General features: G+C 39.2%; 1 long non-coding RNA gene across 1 annotated transcript; it reads right to left on the bottom strand.

Moving 5' to 3' along the window:
- Positions 1-10,142: 10,142 nt before the first annotated feature.
- On the bottom strand, positions 10,143-20,437 carry LOC140498619 (uncharacterized). Its single transcript, XR_011965148.1, has 4 exons — positions 19,789-20,437; positions 18,467-18,681; positions 12,345-12,473; positions 10,143-11,754 (listed from the first exon to the last, which is right to left on the bottom strand). It is a non-coding gene; the product is annotated as an uncharacterized lncRNA (long non-coding RNA).
- Positions 20,438-21,510: the final 1,073 nt, after the last annotated feature.

The raw sequence follows: 21,510 nt of genomic DNA, 5'->3' as shown, positions 1-21,510 counted from the left end.
TCAGCAGGTCCCCAGTGTCAGAGAACACAATCTAAACCTGTTAGGCTGAAACTCAGGGTTCTAGAAAGAGCACTGAATGACATCTGAAGATTTAGATTTAAATCTTCACTCTGCCATTTACTATATATATATATATATATATATATATATATACACGCCTTGGTCTCCTCATCTGTAAAATTGTAAAAATGATACTTGTACTATCTACCAAATAGGACTGTTTTTAAACCTCTAAGCACTATGTAAATCTAAGTTTTGGTTATTTATGACTACCTTGCATCAATTTCCATTATCTAACCTTATTTTCTACTAATACCAAATCCAAACTCTCTCCTCTACAGATTACTGAACTCATTGGTACGCTCCAGCATATGGTACACTAATTTATACTTGAAATCTTTATTTATGTTGGTTTTTGCTCTCTCTTCATCTTTCCCCTCTCTCCTCTACTAATCCAGACCCTACTTATCCTTCACATTTAACTTAAGCCCCACTTCCTCCATGAGGTTTTCTGGATTACTCCAGATCATGCTATTCTCCCCCTTCTCTAGCCACCTATGACACCAGGATCTCTGCTACTCCTTATTACTTGATAGCTTAATATGTATATGTCTTAGATCTTCAACTAGATTATAATTTTCAGCAAGGCAGGAGCCAGATCTTGTGCTTCTTTGATTGGTTCTGGGCACAGAAGGGGTGCTGAATGATTATTTGTTGAATGAATGAAGATTTCATTATTCTAATAAGTACTGACCAGAGATCTCCAGCAAAGTAAGTAACAAAACTTGGAATGCCTCAGACTTTAATATAAGGTAATTTTGTTATGCAATCCTATTGGGGTCCAAAAAGAGTGGACTGGATTTTGTATTATTCCCATATAGAGACAAAGGCCTAGGGAGCTGGAAGGACAAAGATGGAGTCTGCTATAGAAAGTCAAAATGGAATTCATTATCTTTGCAGGAATGCCCTCAGTGGGGTTCAAGGTAGAAATTGTTAGTGCTGGGGAAAGGAAGGAAGAAAGAAAAAAGAAAAAGAATGAATGAAGGAAAGAAGGAAGAAAAACAAGAGCTAAATTCCATTTGTCTCATGCCACAGAAGAGAAAAGCACACTTGTGTTCCACACCTGATAATGTGGTCTGTGCCCTAGAGGACCTCAGTGTTGTTATCTGGAGTCCCTGGGTTGTGTTTATCTGGAGTTCAGAAAATTTGTGGAGGCAGGAACATTTGAGCCTTCCAGAGAGACAAATAAGCCATTGCCAGTTAGCCTGGGATCAACAAGTTCCTTTCTCTTTGGTGTCACAGGTGACACTGGAAATTTGGTGAAACAAAGAACACTGCAAATATTTGACAAGGTGCCATTAACAGCTAGGTGTTATAGGTGAGGGTGGTGGGGGATATAGGTGGCTTTTGCAGAGAGGTTGACATGGTTGGCATTTGCCAGTATATTAAATAGGTAGTATCTGGAGACTGGTGTCACAGGTGGCATTAAGAGATAGGTGAAAGAGGTGGCATATGGCAACAGGTGACATAAGTGACATTGGCACATTGGTGACATTGGTAGATAGGTGACATATACAGATAGGTGACAAAAGTGACATGCATTTAGGGTGACTTAGGTGGCATTTGCACTTATATCACATAAGTAGCTTATGGAAATTGATGTTTCAGGTGGCATTGGTAGATAGCTGGCACAGGTGGCATTGCCAGTGAGATGACAAGCTTGAATCAGGTGATGTTATGATGTTTGATCCATAGAGATATTCCAACTCTTCTAACTGACATGTGCTCTGTTTAAGATTCCATTGTGGAAGGGTCAGGGAGTTTGGGAGGCCTCTTGCATTAACTTCTTTTAGGCACTGTGCTTGACCCATTCATATTGGGTACAAATCACTCCTTACTTGTAGAATGTTTCTTCAGGCAACATTTTTCCATCTGTTGAGTGGAATCATGATGGCAAACACAGCCTGCCAGACAACAAGCATGTATTAACCACCTAATATGTGCCACCCACTGTGCTAAACAATGGGCATACTAAACCAAACCAAATCAAATCAGTTCTTGCTCTTGAGGAGCTCACAGTCTAATAGGGGAGACAACGGGCAAGCAACTACATACAAACAAGATGTAGATGAGATCAAATGGGGTCAATCAATAGAGAGGAATAACTAACACTGAGAGGGAAAGGCTTTTCTGAAGAAGGTGGGGTTTTAGCTGAGATTTGAAGGACAGTGATGAGGGAAAGATTTCCAGGCATTAAGGACAGTCAGTGAAAATGCCTGTTGCTGGTTGATGGCATGCCTTGAGTGTGGCAGGCACTAGGTGGCGCCATAGTGCATAGAATGCTGGGCCACTAGTAAGGAAGACCTCTCTTCCTGAGTTCAAATCTGGCCTCAGACGCTTACCAGCTATGTGACCCTGGGCAAGTCACTTAACTCTGTTTGCCTCAGTTTCCTCATCTGTACAATGAGCTGCAGAAGGACATGGTAAACCACTCCGGTATCTTTGCCAAGAAAACCCTAAAATGGGGTCACAGAGAGTCAGACATGATTGAAAATAACTGAACAACAACTTCTTTGTGGATCAGGAAGGAAAGAGTGGGGGAATTGCTTGGGTGGAATTTCCCATTGGTCAAATTGTATGTTTCAATATTACAAGTATCTCAGCAATTAAAAGAATGGAATAAGTTTTGAGTAAATTGCGAATCCATATTTTTACCTATTGACTATACATCTCCTTCTCCCTGCCTCCTCCCTCCTATTAGCTTGCAGAAGTTCCTTGCAAGCAGGGTCATTGCCACTTAGAGTAGAACATGAGCTCCCTAAGGGGAGGAACAGTGGGTTTTTTCTTTGTTTCCTCTGTGTCTAGCACACCGCCTTGCCTGCAGTAAATGTTTAATAAATTATTATTAAATTAAATGAAAAAGAATTGAATTTATAGCTTAAATGCTTAACATTGTGTCTTGAGTAAAGCTGAAGAAAAATAAACATTTGCTGCACTGAGTTGAACTCAGGGCCATTTGACTTAGACATCTTTCAGCAGATGGTGGAGAAATTAAGTCAGTTTAAGGAGAAAGACTCATGTTCCCTTGTTTCAATCCAGCCTCAGACACTTAACTACCTATGTGACTCTGGGCAAGTCACTTAACCCTGTTGGCCTCAGTTTCCTCATCTATAAAATGAACTGCAGAAGGAAATGGCAAACCACTCTAGTATCTTTGCCAAGAAAACCCTAAAATGGGGTCACAGAGAGTCAGACATGACTGAAATGACAAAATAACAAGAAAATGTCAAAGTTCATGATAGTCTCCCCTCTAAAATATTAAATATGAAATTATGCTTTGAGTATCACTAATTTCATCAATCAGCGCTCCCTACATTGACATAGATCATAATGCCTATGTAATTAATAGATAATAGAAAACCTCCAAGAATTCCTATGGCTAAAAAAGGTATCATCTCTCAGCCTACCTTGTAATGAAACTCTATGAACTTAAATAGGTTTGTCCTCAGTATTCCCAGGCTCATCATTAAGTACACTAGTGGATAAAGCACTGGACCCTGACTCAGGAAGACCTGAGTTCAAATCCAGCCTCAGATACTTTCTGGTGAGTCATTTAACCTCTGTTTGCTTCAGTTTTCTCTACTGTCAAATGAAGGATAAAATGGGAATGATAATCATATCATCTACCTCCCAGAATTGATGTGAAGATCAAATGGGATAATATTTGTAAAATACTTAGCACAGTGCAAGTCACATAGCATATACTTAATAAAACTTCTTTCTTTCCTGTACATATAGCAATTTTTCCACCTGAAGACAGATTTAATTTCCTTCATTTAGCTCCAGATTTTCCCTGACCCTCATTTATTCTGTGATTCAGACCAGAATTTATGAGTTCCATCAATCTATGTCTAGCCCCAAAACATTCAGTGAATTTAGAGATGAAAGTAGGAAACACTGGTTTAAGGGTTGCCTAGAAAGATAATTGGATTAGTCCACTCATTTAAGGATATTGTATAAATTGGACTATTTAAATTAATTCATTCAACTAATATTTATTAAGTACTTCTAGCTAAGTGGCACAGTGGATAGTGGATCTGAGCCTGGAGTAAGGAAGACCTAAGTTCAAATTCAGCCTCATACATGTAGTAGCTATGTGACCCTGGACAAATTGCTGAATTCCTGTCTACCTCAGTTTTCACAACTACAAAATGGGTATAATAACATCACCTACCTCCCAGGGTTATTCTGAGGGTAAAATGAATTAATAGCTATCAAGTGCTTAGCATGCTTGTTGGCATGCACCCAGTAGGCTCTATATAAATGCTTTCCCCGTACTCAATGTATTGTGCTTGGTGTTGGGGGAGGTACAAAAGTAAAATAAACACAACCCCTATACTGGGAAAGTTTACAGCTTAAAATTATGCAAATTAGAAATGAATCAAATTAGAACACATAAGTGAATAACACTTACCTTGGGCAGCTAGGTGTGGCAGTGGATAGACCACCAGGCCTGGAGTCAGGAAGACCTGAGTTCAAATTTAGCCTTAGATACTTACTAGCTGTGTGACCCTGGGCAAGTGGCTTAACCCCTATTTGCCTCAACTCCTCATCTGTAAAATGGGGGCACACTGGAGAAGGAAATGGCAAACCTTTCCTATATCTTTGCTAAGAAAAACCTCTTCCGTCCAGTCCATATAGAGTCAGACATGACTGAATGACAAGTGCATAAAAGGAGTACCAAGTGTTCTATTAACTTCAGTCAAGGGAGGAGACTTTGTTGAGAAAGTTCAAGAGAGCACTCTGGAGACAGTAGCCTCTGAACTGGGTCTTGGATGAAAGTCTGATTTTAATTATTATATTTTGCTTGAGAAGAAAAGAGATTGAAGGAATATGGTACATGTTCAGAGAGTGAGTGTTCCAGTTCAGCTCTAATGTGAAGTACATGAGGGAGAGTATTAGATAACGATGGGAAGACTGGTTACAGCCAGATTGGGGAGGTCCATTTCAGATTAAAGTGACTGTTTCAGGTAAAAATGGAATTTATTTGGTAGGTAATAGGGAGCCATCGAAGATCTTAGAGCAACTCTTTTTCTTCTCACTGTCATGGGGGACTAGCCAATTAGGGTCCAGTCCTCCATGCTGGAGACCCATCTGGATGCTGGGTGACCCTGCTTCTGGAAGGAGTGATCAGGTGAAATGGAGAAGTCCAGTTCTCTGAGGATGCACTGATATTTCTGTGAATATTTCCTGTCTGACTGCATAGTGAAGAACAGTTCTTCAGTTGGCTGCTAAACTGGAGCTAAGTATGCTTACAAAAAGTTTTCCCATCCATCCTGGCAGTTCTAGTGAAGAGGGAGAAATCCTGTATGGCTCCAGGGAAGAAGTCATATGCTACTTAAGTTCACTCTTTCCCTATGGTATCCATTTTTACTTACTTTTAGATGAAAGAGTATTGGAGATAGAATGACCTTGTGAGATTCAAAAGGTCAGAGAGAGACACCAGAGGTCCAGTGACAAGAGTCTATGAAGGAGATTTTGTAGCCACCACAGCCAAGCCACAGAAGGAGCCAGCCAGAAATCTTCAGGGTCAACCTGCGGTTTCCAGTATCATTAACTCAGTAGATGAAACACCAGGTAGTGCCACAAGGGAATGACTTGTCCATCTGCTATGCCACATCTAGAAGTGAACTTGGTGGGGCAATAATTCAGAGCAGCCACTTTAATTTCGAGTTTCTCTTTCTCCCCAGGGACTGGGGTGTCAGAAGAGGGTAGAGTGTCCCCTAGTTCAGGGGAACATTTTTGTACTTTGGTACTTTCTATATTTTTTTCCGCATATATCCTTTTGTAAAAAGTAACATACATAAACTAGGTATAGATCAACATCTCACATCATATACCAAGATAAGGTCAAAATGGGTACATGATTTAGAATAAAGAATGATGCCATAAGCAAATTAGAAAAGCAAGGAATAGTCAGACCTATGGAGAAGGGAAGAATTCATGACCCAAAAAGAGATAGAGAGCACTATGAAATGTAAAATAGATAATTTTTATTATATTAAATTTATTATATTAAATTAAAGAGTGTTCACATAAACAAAACCACTGTAACCAAGATTAGAAGGAAAACAGAAAGCTGGGAAACAATCTTTATAGCAAGTGTTTCTGATAAAGACCTTATTTCTCAAATATATAGAGAACTAAGTCAAATTTATAAGAATATAAGTCATTCTCCAATTGATAACTGGTCAAAAGATATGAAGAGACAGTTTTCAGATGAAGAAATCAAAGCTATCTCTTGGTGTATGAAGAATTGCTTTAAATCACTTTTGATTAGAGAAATGCAAATTAAAACAGTTCTGAGGTACCACATCACATCTATCAGATTGGCTAACATGACAAAACAACAAAATGGTAAATGTTGGAGATGTGGGAAATTTGGAATACTAATACACTCTTGGTGGGGTTGTGAACTGATTCAACCATTCTGAAGAACAAATGGGAACTATGCCCAAAGGGCAACCAAACTGTGCATATACTTTGAGCCAGCAATACCAAGGGCTCTATCCCAAAGAGATCATAAAAAAGGGGAAAGGATTTACCTGTGCAAAAAATATTTATAACAGACTTTTTCATGGTGGCAAAATATTGGAAATTGAGGGGATGCCCATCTATTGGTTGCATATGAATGTAAGGGAATACTATTGTGCAATAAGAAATAATGAGCAGGTAGATTTCAGAAAAACCTAGAAAGACTTGTAGAACTGATACAAAGTGACATGAGCAGAACCAGGAAAATACTGTACACAGTAAAGGCAACATTGTACGATGATCAGCTATGAATGACTTAGCTCTTCTCGGTAACGCAACGATCTAAGACAAGTATAAAGGGCTCATGATGGAAAATGCTAAGCACATCCTGATACAGAACTGATGAACTCTGAATGCAGATTAAAGCATACTTTTTTCACTTACTTTATTTTTTCCTGTTTTTTCCTTTTGATCTGTTTCTTCTTCCACAACTGTGAATAATATGGAAATATGTTCTACATAACTGCACATATATAACCTATATCAAATTGCCTACCATTTTAGGAAAAGTGGAAGAAAGAGAAGGAAGGAGACAAATTTGGAACTTAAAATCTTGTAAAAATGAATGCTAAAAATTGTAGACATATAATTGGGGGAAAAGAAAATACTATTAAGAAAGGTAACATATTAATAGGTGGAAGATATTGGGGGCAGTAATCAATGATGATTGACATTGGGGAAACAGACTAGAATGTCAACTTAAGCTAATAGCATGGGAAAAATATCCTCACCTTTGAGGGTACACTTAGAGCTCTAAAGAAGTGGTATAGCCTTGTTCTGCCACTAGAGTTGGGACTGGGATAAGAATTTAACAGCCTATGTCCTTGTTGTAGAATATATTCAACCAATTGCCAAGTCTTGATGATTCTGTCTCCACAATATCTTACTTCTCTTTCTGTCTTTTTGCTTTAGAGGCAGCTGGTATTGACTGTGGATAGAGAACTGGGCCTGGAAGACCTGAGTTCAAATTCCACGTCTGAAACATACTAGCTGTGTAACCCTGGTCAAGTCACTTAACCCTGTTGGCCTCAGTTTCCTCATCTATAAAATGAACTGCAGAAGGAAATGGCAAACCACTCCAATATCTTTGCCAAGAAATGGGGGTCACAAAAAGTCAGACACCACTGAAATGATTGAACAACAACTGTCCCTCATGCACTCCATGTTACAATTGGAATAGTCATTATTAGTACCAAGATTCTTGTGAAGATTAAATGAGCTATTTGTGAAAAGTGCTTAGCGAAATACCTGGCACATAGTGGGTACTTATTCCATTATCTCTAGACTCAAACATCAGTGGCACCCTGGGTTGCTTTTAAGGTACAATGAAAACTTCTCTGTTTGGAATTCAAAACCCTTCATGGTCTGGCTCCAGTCTATCTTTCCAGAATGACTTTACACTATTTCCTGTCCCAGTCTTGATCTCTACATAGCCTATTTACTGTTTCTCACACATGACACGACATCTCCCCCTTCCATGCCTTTGCATAGGCTGTCCCTCAAGTCTGGTATGCACTCACTTGTCACCTCTGCCTCTTAGAACCTCTAGCTGCCTTTAAAGATCTGTGTAATATGGGAAGCCTTTCTTGATCTCCTCAGCTGTTAACACTCTCCAGTCGCCCCCCCTCCCATTCTGAACTGACTCAATTTATATTATGAATGTTTTATATTAACTTCTTTATGTAAATATCATTCCCCCAGATAGGATCTAGACTTCTTGAGGGCAGGGACTAATTTGTCTTTATCTTTGTGCTCCTAACACGCACCGGAGTGGCTAGCCTAAAGAAGATATAAAATTTATAAATATTTTCTGACTTGCTTTGAATTGAATGGAGGACTTGATTAAGCATATGCTTTAGAAAGATTAATCTGGCAGCATTCTTCCTTTCCTGGCTCTTCTCCTGACTCTCTGGACTTCTTTTTTCACAATTTCCCAGCAGTCTTCTCACCTTGGAAGATCCCTGTGCCCCTCTGGCCCTTTCCTCTGCTTGGTCACTTGCTTTCAGACCTCAATTTTTAAGAAAGTGCCCCGATTAACTGTACTTACTCCACTCCCTTTCCAACAACAAGATCTCCCCAGCTCTCTCTAGCTTTTCAACTTCTGTAGATGTGCTGTCTTTTCTCTTTAGAATGCACATTCTTTGAAGGCATGGACTGTCTTTTTTTATTTGTATGTGGCACACAGTAATTGCTTGAAAAATGCTCGTTAACTGTAGCTGGAATTGAAGACTAGATTAGACTGAAGACTGAGGAAGTTACTGCAATCATCCAGGAGAAAGGCAATACTGGTTTCTTACAGTTTTTAGATAAAAAAGAAAGTGACTCAAAGTGAAAATGTTGAGCCACAAAAAAAGATAATTTATAACTTATTTCTGCAGGTGTCAGGGTTCTGCTCTCTAGCTTTGAACATCTACTTTCAGTATCTGGCAATTTTTAACAGGGTGTGTCACTGGTGGAAGTTGGAGTCTTCTGAGACTGATAGCTGCAGGTGCAGATGGTTTCTTTTATTTATTTATTTTTTAAATTTTTTTTGCCCATCACAGGTTTTCCAAGAAAAGTCAGGTTAGCCTATGAAGTCACTTTGTACATATCATATAAATGAACACTAAATGAAGCACAATGCTGTGAACTTAGAATGACCACTCTTAGGCCTGGAGAACAGATAAAGAAATGAACCTTCTCTCCAAAAGGCTAACAATGGAAAATGCCATCCACATCCAGAGAAAGAACTCTGGAGTCTGAATGCAGATGGAAGCAGACTATTTGCTCTCCTTTTCTTTTGTTGTTTTCTTTTGTTTCTTCTTTTTTTGTGGTTCCTCCCATCAGTTCTAATTCTTCTATACATCATGACTAATGTGAAAATATGTTTAATATGAATGTGTAAGTAGAGCTTATATTAGATTACAAGTCACGTTGGGTGAGAGAAGGAGAGGGTAGGAGAGAAAATTCAAAAGTCAAAGTCTTATGGAAATGAATATTAAAAACTAAAAATAAATAAATAATTTTAAAAAAGAGATGAACCTTCTTCTTTTCTTGGGAGAAGTGAGAGGTTACGTATAGGTGAAGAATGCCACATAAGCTGCCAAATTAGGTCCCTGGGTTGGTTTGTTTTGCTTAGCTGTTTTTCTTGCATTTAAAGCTCATTAGGTGAGTGGGTGGTGGTCTATCTAGGAATGACTGTGATGTAAAAACAAAAAGTATCTATAAAATTAAAAATAAGTCAAAATCGATGTTCAAATACAGATGTAAAAAGGCTTGGCTTGAGGCAAACAGTGTAGGGATTGGGGCTGGGCATTCAGAAAGAAGGGTAAGAACACTTGACAGGTCAGTGCTCCCAGTAGCTCTCTGAGAGGTGATGCTTGGTGACTCTAGGACTGCACAGGGCTGGGAGATGGGCCCACTAGGCACATTTTACACCTACCCCTCCAGGACCACATGTGAGAATCAAAGACTCTATCTAAGAAAATCACTTTTGAGATGCGTCATTTGCTTCTACCTTGGTCCTCTCTTAAACCATACTAGGTTTTATGATATGTCACATCTATAGTCATGAATGGACATAGTGACAGCTCTGTCCCATCATGTTAGTGGTGGGTATGGAGGTAGAATTGTATGACTTAGAAATGACAAACAGGCAGAATTATAAAAATCCTTGAAAGACTTCTGTGAACTGATGCTGACTGAAGTGAGCAGAAACAGGAGATCATTGTTCATAGAAATAGCCTCAGTGTATTCTGATAGACTTAGCCCTTCTCAGCAACGCAAGGATGTTAAATATTTCCAAAGGACTTATGATGGTAAATGCCATCCACACCCAGAGAAAACAACTAAAGAGTCATAATGGAGAGCAAAGAAGACTGTTTTCTTTTTTATTTTATTTTGTTTTGTTTTCTTTCTCATGGTTTCTCCCATTTGCTATAATTCTGCCATGCAACCTGACTGATGTGAAAATGTTTTGCATAGGAATGTACGGGTAGAGCCTATATCGAAATGTATACAGTCTTGGGAAGGGAGAAGGAGAAAATTTAAAATTTATGGAAGTGGAATTTGAAAATTAAAATTAAAAAACAGAAAACACACACATACACAAAGAATTATACGACTGAAGAGAGCCAGCTTCTCAGTCAAAGGACTCAAGTTCAAATACTGTCTCTGCTGCCTACTACCCTGCATGACCTTGAGCAAACTTGACCTCAGTTTCCTCATCTATAAAATGTAGGGTGTGTGGGAAATAGATGGACTTTGAGGTTCTGTCTGACACTAGAACTATGATGCTAGGATGTCTCACGTACAATATAATTCTAAAAATAGAGAAGATACCTGAGCTACTTTTCAAAACTATAGAATTTAGAGCTGTAAGGAACCCTAATCAATCAATTAATATTTAATTAAGCATTTTCTATGGGTCAGGCATTAAGTTCAAATGCCCTTCATACCTCCCCCCACCCCTATTTTATTTCAACTGAAGAAACTTCCAGAGAAGCGAAAGAAATTGCCTAAGGCAGGGGTGGGGAACCTTCAGCTTTAAAGCCCCACATGGCCTTCTAGGTCTTTGGGTGTGGCCTTTTGACTGAGTCCAAGTTTTACGGAACATAGTTTGGATTCAGTCAAAGGTCCACACTTGAGGACCCGGAGGGCCATATGTGGCCTTGAGGCTGCAGGTTCCCTGCCTCTGGTCTGTTAATATCTAGCAGAGACAAAACTTGAACCCTGTTCAAGACAAAACTTCCAGTGTCCAATTCTACTAAACTATATGGTATTCGGTTAGGAGGAAAAGAGAGAAAAATGTATACTTAGGTCTTGAATTATGGTCTCTAATTTGACCATAAAAGAAATGAATAGAAAAGGAAAGTGAAAATAAAACTGTATAAATGGGTCACAGGAATATTGATACAGAATACTGATAGAGATCTGGGTCAGAGAACCTCAGATCTTAGGCTCATAATGGTGTGGTTCAATTCCGGCTTGTCTTTGGTTTACTATGCCCCTAATCAGTTTAATCTGCAGAAATCTCAGAATATAGCTCATGTCTAGGATTCCATCAGTGCAGGTTAAAGAGGTGCCTAGGGCCTGTACAAACGTTCAAAGCAGCAACAGATGCTTTTATTGGGTCCACCCCCTGCATATTTAGTGCCTAAAATACAAAGGATTCACAGGAGCCTATAAACAAAGACAGAAAACACATTAAGAGACTTACAATACCCCATAAACAGTCAACACAATTCCCCTTCTAATGGACATGTCAGAATGGATGTCCCATAAACATCTTAAACCCAACAGGTCTAAAAGTGAACTCATTTTTATTTCCAAACCCTCCCCACTGTTGAGGGCACTACCATCCTTCTATTCACCCAGGCTTGTAACCTGGGTGGCATAGTTACCTTCTCACTCTCTGACCACCACACCCAATCTGTTTCTGCGTTTCTAGTGTGTCTTTTTTTTCTCTGATTCTGCTACTATCTTGGTTCAGGCTCTCATCACCTCACACCTAGTTTTATTGCAATAGCCTGATGGTCGATCTCCCTGTCTCAATTCTCTCCTCACTCCTGTCCATCCTCCCCTCATCTGTCACACTGATCTTCCGAAAATACATCTGACCATGTCACCCCACTCCACTTCCTCATTCAGTAACCCCAGGGGCTCCCTATTATCTCCAGGATCAAATATAAAGTCCTCTGTTTTGCATTCAAAGTCCTTCATATCCTGTTTCATCGAAAGCAAACTAGGCCATCTTTCACCTTAATTCTTACCTCGTATTTAATTATTGAATGAGTGTTGCCTCAGACAAACTGAGACGTGGGAAGGAAAAGGTCTCCCACCGTATCTGGTGCCATCTCCAGTTGTTCTCGTCTATGTCTTGCCACTGTACTCAGATGGCTCTAGAGGAGAGAGTAAGGCAGACAACTTTGCACAGCTCTGCCTCACTTAAACTCAATACACTTGAAAATTAAGACATCACCCTCCTGATATCATCCTGGCCCATCCCTACTTTTCCATTCTTCTTACACTTAAATCCCTTCCACATTCTCTACGATCAAGAGCTGTTTTTCACACCACACACACCATCCCCCAACCCTATGCCTTTTCACTGGCTGTCCCACATGCCCGTAATTCTTTCCCTCTTTATCTTTGCCTCCTGACTTCTGTGGTTTCCTTTATAATCCCAATTTCTGTAAAGAAACCATTCCTGATCTCCCTGAAAGCTAGTGTGTTCCCTCTGTGATTGCCTCTAGTTTATCCTCCCTGTATATATCTATGTATATACACATAGTTCTTCGCATATTGAATTGCTTGAGTACAGGGACTGTTTTTGTCTTTCCTTGTATTCTTCAGGGCTTAGGACAGTGTTTGGCACATAGTAGGGACTTAATAAATGTGTGTTGCATGATTAAATGATGAATAGTACAGCGAATATGAAGGAGAATAACATAGTTCCTCTCTTTGGAGAGTTTAAACCTATCTCTTCTCTTCTTATAGGCAGAATCTGGAAACCACTGAATAACAAATGCCAACAGAGTTCCCAAGTACTAAGGTCATCAGGGAATTTGTTTTCTCTCTTATCCAGGGAAGATGGCTTTACTAATACAGAGACAAACCATTGCACATGTGTTACCTCATTAGAACCTCACAGGAGCCTGAAGAGCAAGGCTTAGGGCCTGTGTTGTGCTGCTAAACGTTTAGCAACCAACAGTTCTCTGGGGGGAAGAAGACACTTTTAAGTTTGATCTGCATTAAACTTTTCTCCATCACTTTTTAAAATCTAGACAATCAACAAATAAATAAATTAAGTTCTGATTTGTAACTTTTGTTGATTTCCTGGGTGTAAATGCTCACATTGAAAATTTAACAAATGTCTCTCCGGGGAGCCAGGTTGAGTGGTCATCAACACATCCCTGGTCTGGTCACGGCTAGGTTCATTTTTAAAGTAATGAAACTGAGGTCCGGGGAAGTTAAATGTCTTGCTAAAGATCTCAGTGCCAAAACTAAATCTTAAAATCAGAATGTGCTTTTTCTCACTGAACCACTATTGTCTATTCCTTCCAATTTAGTAATTTAGGTGGAGTGGGAGAGGAAGGGAGGCAGAGAACCTTAATCTGAGAAGGGGAATTTCTTATGACCATAAAGTTCCCAGGCAATTAGGAGAACCACTTCGTATGAACTAATAGAGCTTATGTGCTTAAATTCACAATCAGAGTCCTAGCAGGGAAGGAAAGAAATACTTATTTCTAGATGATAGTTCATTCAACTCCAAACTTAGTCATTTGGAAAAAGGATTCCAAATCTGTAAAAGGGGATAAAACTATACGCTGGCTGGGAAAAAAACCCAAATAAACCTCAAAACTGTTACTGTCACTTTCTTATTCCAAGAATGATCCCTCCCTCCTTTAATGTCATATAAGGCTTTGCCTAGAACTCATTGTGCTTCTCCCACTCTCCCTTTTATAACAGTGTAACAAAAGAACACAAAACAACTCCTAGGTGGACTGGGATACCAGTTCTCTCCTTTCCCATTAAGAGGTCTCTAACTTGGGACTCATTTGCAAGGAGCCTGTCCTTGGAAGGGGGTTCCTCCCCTTTTTTCCTTCCCATTCTCTGTTTCTTTATGATTCTAGCCCAGAACCCTGGGGGAAAATCACTTAAAAATTTAGATTTGATTCTCAAAAAAAGGAAAGAGTAGAATGGTATTCAATGTCCAATTTAAATCAGGTATGAGACAGTTATTTATTTTCTCCATATAAAAGAAATGATAAACAGGAAAGACCCACAAGTGTGCAGTGGCAAAGCCTTAAATAAGCAGCAATAACTTATGCTACTGCTATACTCTCCTGGAAAGTTAATACTTAAAATATCAAAATAAAAAATCTTGTTGGACTACTGTATGGGCATATCACATTCACATCAGTGTTACACTGTCTCCCTGAAGGTCCTCTTCTAATAAGCCATGTCAAACAGTACGGCTCCTCTTTTCTATGGTCGTCGTAATCATCATCATCTTTCTTAAATAATATTTTATTTGTAGCAGCTCTTTTTGTGATGGCAAAGAATTGGAAATTGAGGGAATGTCCATCAATTGGCCAATGGCTGAACAAGTGGTATAAGACTGTGATAGAATACTATTGTGCTCTAAGACATGATGAGCAGGCAGATTTGTTTTTTAATGTTTTGAATTCCAAATTCTATTTCTCCCTCTCTCCTCTCCCCTCTCCTGGGGGGAAGCAATCCAATATAGGTTATACATGTGCAACCATGTAAATTATTTCCATGTTAGTAATTTTGTACAAGAAGATTCAAACAAACAAAAAAAATGAAAGAAGGAAAGAAAAAGAAAGTGAAGAATACTATGCTTCAATCTGTATTCTGACAATATCAGTTCTTTCTCTGGAGACAGATAGCATGCTTCATCCTTTGGGACTGACTTGGATCATTTCATTGAGGAGTCTAGCTAGGTCATTTATTGTTCCTCATTGTACAGTACAACATTCTCCTGTTTCTGCTCACTACACTTTGTATCAGTTCCAGTAAATCTTTCCAGGTTTTTCTGAAATCATCCTACCTGTCATTTCTTATAGGATAATAAGATTCCATCACAAGCACATACCGCAGCTTGTTTAGCCATTCCCCAGATGATGGGTATTCCTTTGATTTCCAATTCTTAGCCACCACAAAAAGAGCTGCTAGAGATATTTGTTTTTGTACAAATAGGTCCTCTTCCCTCTTCCCCTCCCCCTGCCTCAAATCTCTATGGCTTACAGACCTAGCAATGGTATTTAGTTGTTGTTTGGTCATAGTTTCAAATTGCTCTCCAGAACAGCTGGATCTGTTCACAACTCTGCCAACAATGCATTATAATGTCCCAGTTTTCCCACATCCTCTCCAACATTTATCATTTTCCTTTTTTGTTATATCAGCCAATCTGATAGACATGAAGTGGTACCTCAAACTTGTTTTAGTTTGCATTTCTCTAATCAACAGTGATTTAGAGCATTTTTTCACATGTTTATAGGCAGCTTTGATTTCCTCATCTGAAAACCGCCTGTTCATATCCTTTGATCATTTATCAATTCAGGACTGACTTCTATTCTCTACATATTTTAGAAATGAGGCCTTTATCAGAGATACTTGTTGCAAAATTCTGTCCTTACCTCCCCCCATTTTTCTACTTTCCTTCTAATTTTGGTTGCATTGGTTTCATTTGTGCAAAAACTTTTCAATTTTATACAATCACAATTATCCATTTTATATTTTGTAATACTCTCTATATCTTGTTTGGTTCTAAATTCTTTTCTTATCCATAGATCTGACAGATAAGTTAATTCATGCTCTCCTAATTTGCTTATGGTATCACCCTTTATATGTTTATTTATTCTAACAAATATTGTAGTAATTGGAAGGGATAATTCCTGTAGCATAAGGAAGTAGGAGTCCTGACCATTCAGACACACGTGGTTGATTCCAGGCTGAAAACATCCATTTCAGGATTATTATTTGGTTACCTATGCTCAGGAAAGAAATACAAAGCAGAAAAAGTAGCTAGGGCTTTGAGATTCAGTCTTAAGCTCACCCAGGCCAGCAGAAGAGTTACTGGCTACTATGTTCAATGAGTTTAATATTTCTGCGGGGGTGAGGGCTGGTGTTCTCTCTCCCTTCAGGGGACGCCCAGGGGAAGCTCAAAGAGTCCTGACATACTTAGTAGACAGGAAGAGAGAAAAATCTGATGGGCAGAGTGCCTCCTTTTGAATAGTTCCTGCTTTAGTGATCAGTCTTTTCTAATACAGCTTTGGTTTAGTGGAAAGAGCATTGACTTTGGAGTAGGAGAATTTGGGCTCAAATCCTAGCTACCCTTGTAAGGAAATTTAGAATTATGCTGTGATGAAAAAACTAAAACATTCATTTTTACTGACCCAGAGATTCTATAATTAGACATAACCCAAAGATGGTCTCAAATACACCAAAGTATTATAGCAGCAGTTTTTCTAGTTGTGAGAATGAGAAAACAAAGTGAAAGCTAACCAATTGAGGAATGGCTAAACAAATTGTGATACTGAATGTGATGAACGAATAAATCAAAAACATTTATTGAGTGGTAACTGTGCAAAGCAATGAGCTAAGTAAGGATACAAATAGAAAAGTAAGGTAGCCCCTGTTCTCAAGGAGCATATATTCTAATACAGGAAGACATGTGGGAAGTTGCTGCTATAAGGGAATATGACTGGTGTTGAAAGGAATGATGACTGTGAAGAATCAGAAGACATATATGAACTGATACAAACTGAAGTAAGCAGAACCAAGAAAACAACATATATAGTTACTACAATGATTTAAATGAAAACAATTAAAAATATTAAAACTTGCTGCTGTGCAATTATAATGACCAAGTCTGGCCCAGAAAAAGAGGAAGGAAAATATGCTTCCTTCTCTTCTTTGCAGAGGTAGGGGACTATGGTTGTAGAACACTGCATATACTCTAAGACTTGGTAGGTTTTGCTGAATTCCTTTTCTCCCCCTCTTTTTGTTACAGGGGATTTTTGGAGGGAGTAAAGGAGGGAAAGGATATATTTAGAAATGAAAGCAATGTAAAAGCAAATACAGCTATAAAAATTTAAACACAAAAAACAAAAACCAGGGTCCAAAGAACATGCCTTTTCTTACCTTGTTTCCAGACCTATTTCCTCTATGGTATTAGGTAGTGCTTGTCAACCCAGTGTCTACCAATTGTGGGGATTGAGGAAATAGCCAATATTATTCCCCTTCCCCAACCTATTCCCATAGAGGGATGCTGAAAGTTGATTTATAGTAACTCATCGTCTATCTCCTGCAACAATCTTCTGGGGAAAATGTTGCATAGGGAATTAATTTGTTAATTTCTGTATTCAGAGTCCTGCCTCTGACAGGTACTAGCTGTATGACCTTATGCAAGTTTCTCAACCTCAGTGCTCTAGGCCATTCTCTGGGACTTTAAGTTTCAAAGAAGGTGCCAATCTGCTTTGGTAGAATGAGGCTTCTCAGAAGGTAGTTATCTGTATCAGTGAAATAATAGGTCCACTCCTAAACCAGTCTCTAGTTCTTATTTCCACATTAGTTTGTTGTTGTTTTTCTTTTAACAGGAATTTCAAATGGTTCAGATTTAGTTTCTGAAATCATCAGGCCCACAAAAATTCAATCCCTTTAAATCTGAATTCACCCTATTGTCTTCTTTCCCCATCCTTTAGCTAGTCATACCCGTTTCCCCTCTGAACTATCTTACCAGGCTAAGAGGACTGGGCAATAGCAGGCAGCTAATGCACTTTCAAGTTTCCTCTGAGACATATTCTGAACGAAAACCAAACTAAGTGGAAAAAGAGGGAGAGGTCAAGTTCACCACATTTCCTTTTGGTGGACGTTCTGCTTTCTTTAAACCTGAATGTGATTTCTTTCAGGTCATGTCCTGGCTTTTATTTTCACGGTGCTTCATATCCTCTTCTGGAGATTAAGATTCTCAAAGTTAAGTATGACAACTACTAATTTGTTAAAAAATTACAGAAGTTGGTTTACACTCCATGAAGTTTGGCAGCTGGTGCTAAACAAACAGGTTCATCCAAAAGTCTAAAGAGGTAATTCCCACTGACTCTAGATTACTGAAATTCTCTGCCACTTCCTATGCTACTCCCCAATCCTGGGGAAAAAGAAACCACTTAGATTCCAAAGACCTTAATGACTTTCACTTCCCTTTACAGAGGGGACTGTGTTCACTGGGGTCCCAGGCATTTTGTCAATGGAGAAGACAGACCCAGAGTCTGAGGCAAAGGCTTACGGAATCATGCTACTGTAATCATCTGACTGAGAATGCTTTTGACAGCCAGAAAAGGGCAGTTCTGAATAAAAGTCAGCTCACCTGAATGCGGGTATTTGTGTAGATAGGGAATGAATTGACTTTGGTGAATTCCCGATCAGACCAACAGGAAAAAGTCCAAAGGAATCAATGTTAGGGGCAAGATTATTGCCAGGTAAGGTTTGTTCTAGACCTTGATCTTCCAAGCTTTCGGCACTCATCAGGGCCATCTACATCACTTTCTTCTTCTGCCCCTAGAACAGGGTTGTTAAGTGTTGCTGGAGAAATACATGGAAATCTTTTGAGAAACCAGAAATTCATGCCATCTGACTTCAAATAAGCCTTCATCCACTGCTTAGAAATTCCTTTCTGATTCCCTGAAGTTTGCTGTTCAGGAGTCTATTTCAAAACTTTTGTTACTTTCCTTAAGCACTCAATTCCATCCCCCTTCTTCCCTTCCCTCTCTCTCCTAGGAATCAATCAATTAACTCTAGAAATAGCCCAGTTGTCAGGTCAAACTTGGAATGGGTTATCACTAGAATGACAGATTGGGTCAGAGGCATTTTAGATTGGAGTCATCCCCTTGGATTTGGCCATACAAAAGGCAGCAGATAGAGCCAGACCATCAGGGGAAAGCATCCTTAGTTTTTTTACCTTTGCTGCTTCTAAATAACTATCTTGACATGATTCTTATTCTCCCAGCAGTTTCAGAGCAAGTGGTGTCCCTTTTGCTTTCAAGGCTAATATAGGCAGCTTATGTGACGAAGTGGATAAAACGTTGGCCCTGGAGTCAGGAAAACCTGAGTTCAAATTCTGTCTCAGATAGTTATTAACCTGGGGCAAGTCACTTAGCTTCAATTTCCCCATTTGTACAATGCTAGGATTGTTGTCAGAGCCAAATGAGATATATGTAAACCTTTAAGCACTATATAAATACAAAAATATTAGCTATTATTACCTCGGAATTCTCTCTCCTCCAAAAGCTTCCAAAACTTAACTTCTTCATCATATTCTCACCTAAGTATGTCCAATCTCTTTGGACGCTGGCTCCTTTCTTTATTCAGACCTCTCTCCCTCTCTCTTCCCCCTCTCCCCCCATATACACATACACACACTATACACACACATATATACATATATATATACAAATAAACACATACACATATTTCAAAGCACTTTACCGGACTCGGTTGTTCCTTCTAGGTTCTAGTTCTCTCCTTTCTTGCCAAAAATCTTGAATGAGTTGTTTATCAATCCATCTATCAAGTTTTTGATAAGCTCCAGACACTTGACTCAGCCCCGATCCATTAAGAATAAAATAATCCCTACCCTCAAAGGAACTTACATTCTAATAGGAGAAGCAAGTACATATAAAATATACATACCGCATACATGTGTTCATCCTTCGTTGCCGAAGAAGACCATACCATCAGAGAAATGATGACTTGACTTTGTTTGGAGTGAGGGAGGGCTGTGCAGGTCACCAGCCTCACTTCTCCTCCAGAGTCATCTGAATCTAGTGACCAGATGTTCATCAGGATGACTGGAGATGGCCCAGGAGGAGACAATTGGGGTTAAGTGACTTGCCTAAGGTCACACAGCTAGTGTCAAGCATCTGAAGTGAGATTTGAACTCAAATCCTCCCAACTCCAAATATAAAGTTAATAAACACATACACTACTTCAGTTTCCTCACAGCCACTATATCTGGCATCTGTACTGTGCTGAAACTTCTCTCGAAGGTCACCCGTGACATCTTATTTGCATATCCAACAACCTCTTTTCAGTTCTCATTCTTCTTCACCTGTCATCAGCATTTGACACAGCTGACTACGCTCTCATTGAAACTCTTTTCCCCCTGGCCTCCATGACTCTACAATGGTTGGTTCAAGAATCCTCTGCCTCCTTTTCCTGGTTCCTCTCTCTATCCCAAAACTGCGGCTGTGATTATGAAATTGGAAAGAAAAGGACAAGATATGCAGTCAAGATCAGCTTTACTGGAAGTTTTCTTTATTCATTTCTAATGAGGCATACCTTAAATCCATTGGGTGGTATTCCTCCCCTGCCCTGTCCCCCTCCCCTTACCACTAAGCCTTGCCTGTTTCAGAGATCTCAGATTTACTTCTAGAGTCTTTTATTATAGGTGGGGACATCCTTTGATAAAGCATGGATTTTCAAAAAAAGTACTTTACTACCAACTATAGGAAAGGCAATGAATTCAAATGAACCTAGCAGTGATACAAAACATCACAAAGCCTTTCTATCCCACTACCTTGAAATACCACAAATTAATTCACAGGTAATGTCTATATCCATACAACATATAGTAAAAGCCATTCTCATAGGTAAAACCATTAGATTGTATTCCTAACTTTTTATTTGATATAAACTCCATAAAGTAGAAGAGGGGGCCATGTGGACTTGAGGAATCATTACATAAGTTAAAAAATGAGCTAATTTTTATAACAGGGTATAACTGACTAAATCTCCAGAGATAAAAGGGAATGTGCTTTGGTACATTGCTAAAAAGCAGCTCCCAATATTATGTCACCTGCAGCTCAGTGGGCACCCCTTTCTCACAAGGAACTTTTGCTCTATACTTACTTAATTGGGATTTAGTATTAGGAAGCCTGACTGAAAAGAGAGGGAGGCAGGCTTTTCTCCATTTTTCTCTGACTCGTTATGCCCCCGTCTTGAGTTGTTCCCCCAAAAGTGACCCATTCCCCTCATTGTGCTCATTACAAATTCTAGTCATCTTTTAAGGCATAGCTCTAGGCCCACCTTTTCCATGATGCCTTTCTAAATACACTGGACCATAATGAGTTCTCTTTTCTTTGAACTTTAATAGAATTTATAATCAGTGTTTTGTGATATCTCTTTATTCTTCCATTTAAAAAATTATCCGGGAATAAAGATTTATTTAAAAATATTAACCTAGGCATGGAGGGGGTGGCAAGGGAAACTCTAGCATTGATTGGTAGTTGAGAAGCTTATGAAGAGGCACTGTGGCATGGGGTTTGCATGGCCCAATTACAATATTGGTGGGGGAGGTGCTTCCCAGGCTGCCTGCAGCACTTGGCATCCTTCAGATCAGTGGGCAGAACTCTT

The sequence above is a fragment of the Notamacropus eugenii genome, chromosome 4 (genome assembly GCF_028372415.1).
Source record: "Notamacropus eugenii isolate mMacEug1 chromosome 4, mMacEug1.pri_v2, whole genome shotgun sequence".
Taxonomy (NCBI): Eukaryota; Metazoa; Chordata; class Mammalia; order Diprotodontia; family Macropodidae; genus Notamacropus; species Notamacropus eugenii.
Note: the sequence above shows the minus strand (reverse complement) of the source record. Positions and strands in the feature narration are given on the sequence as shown.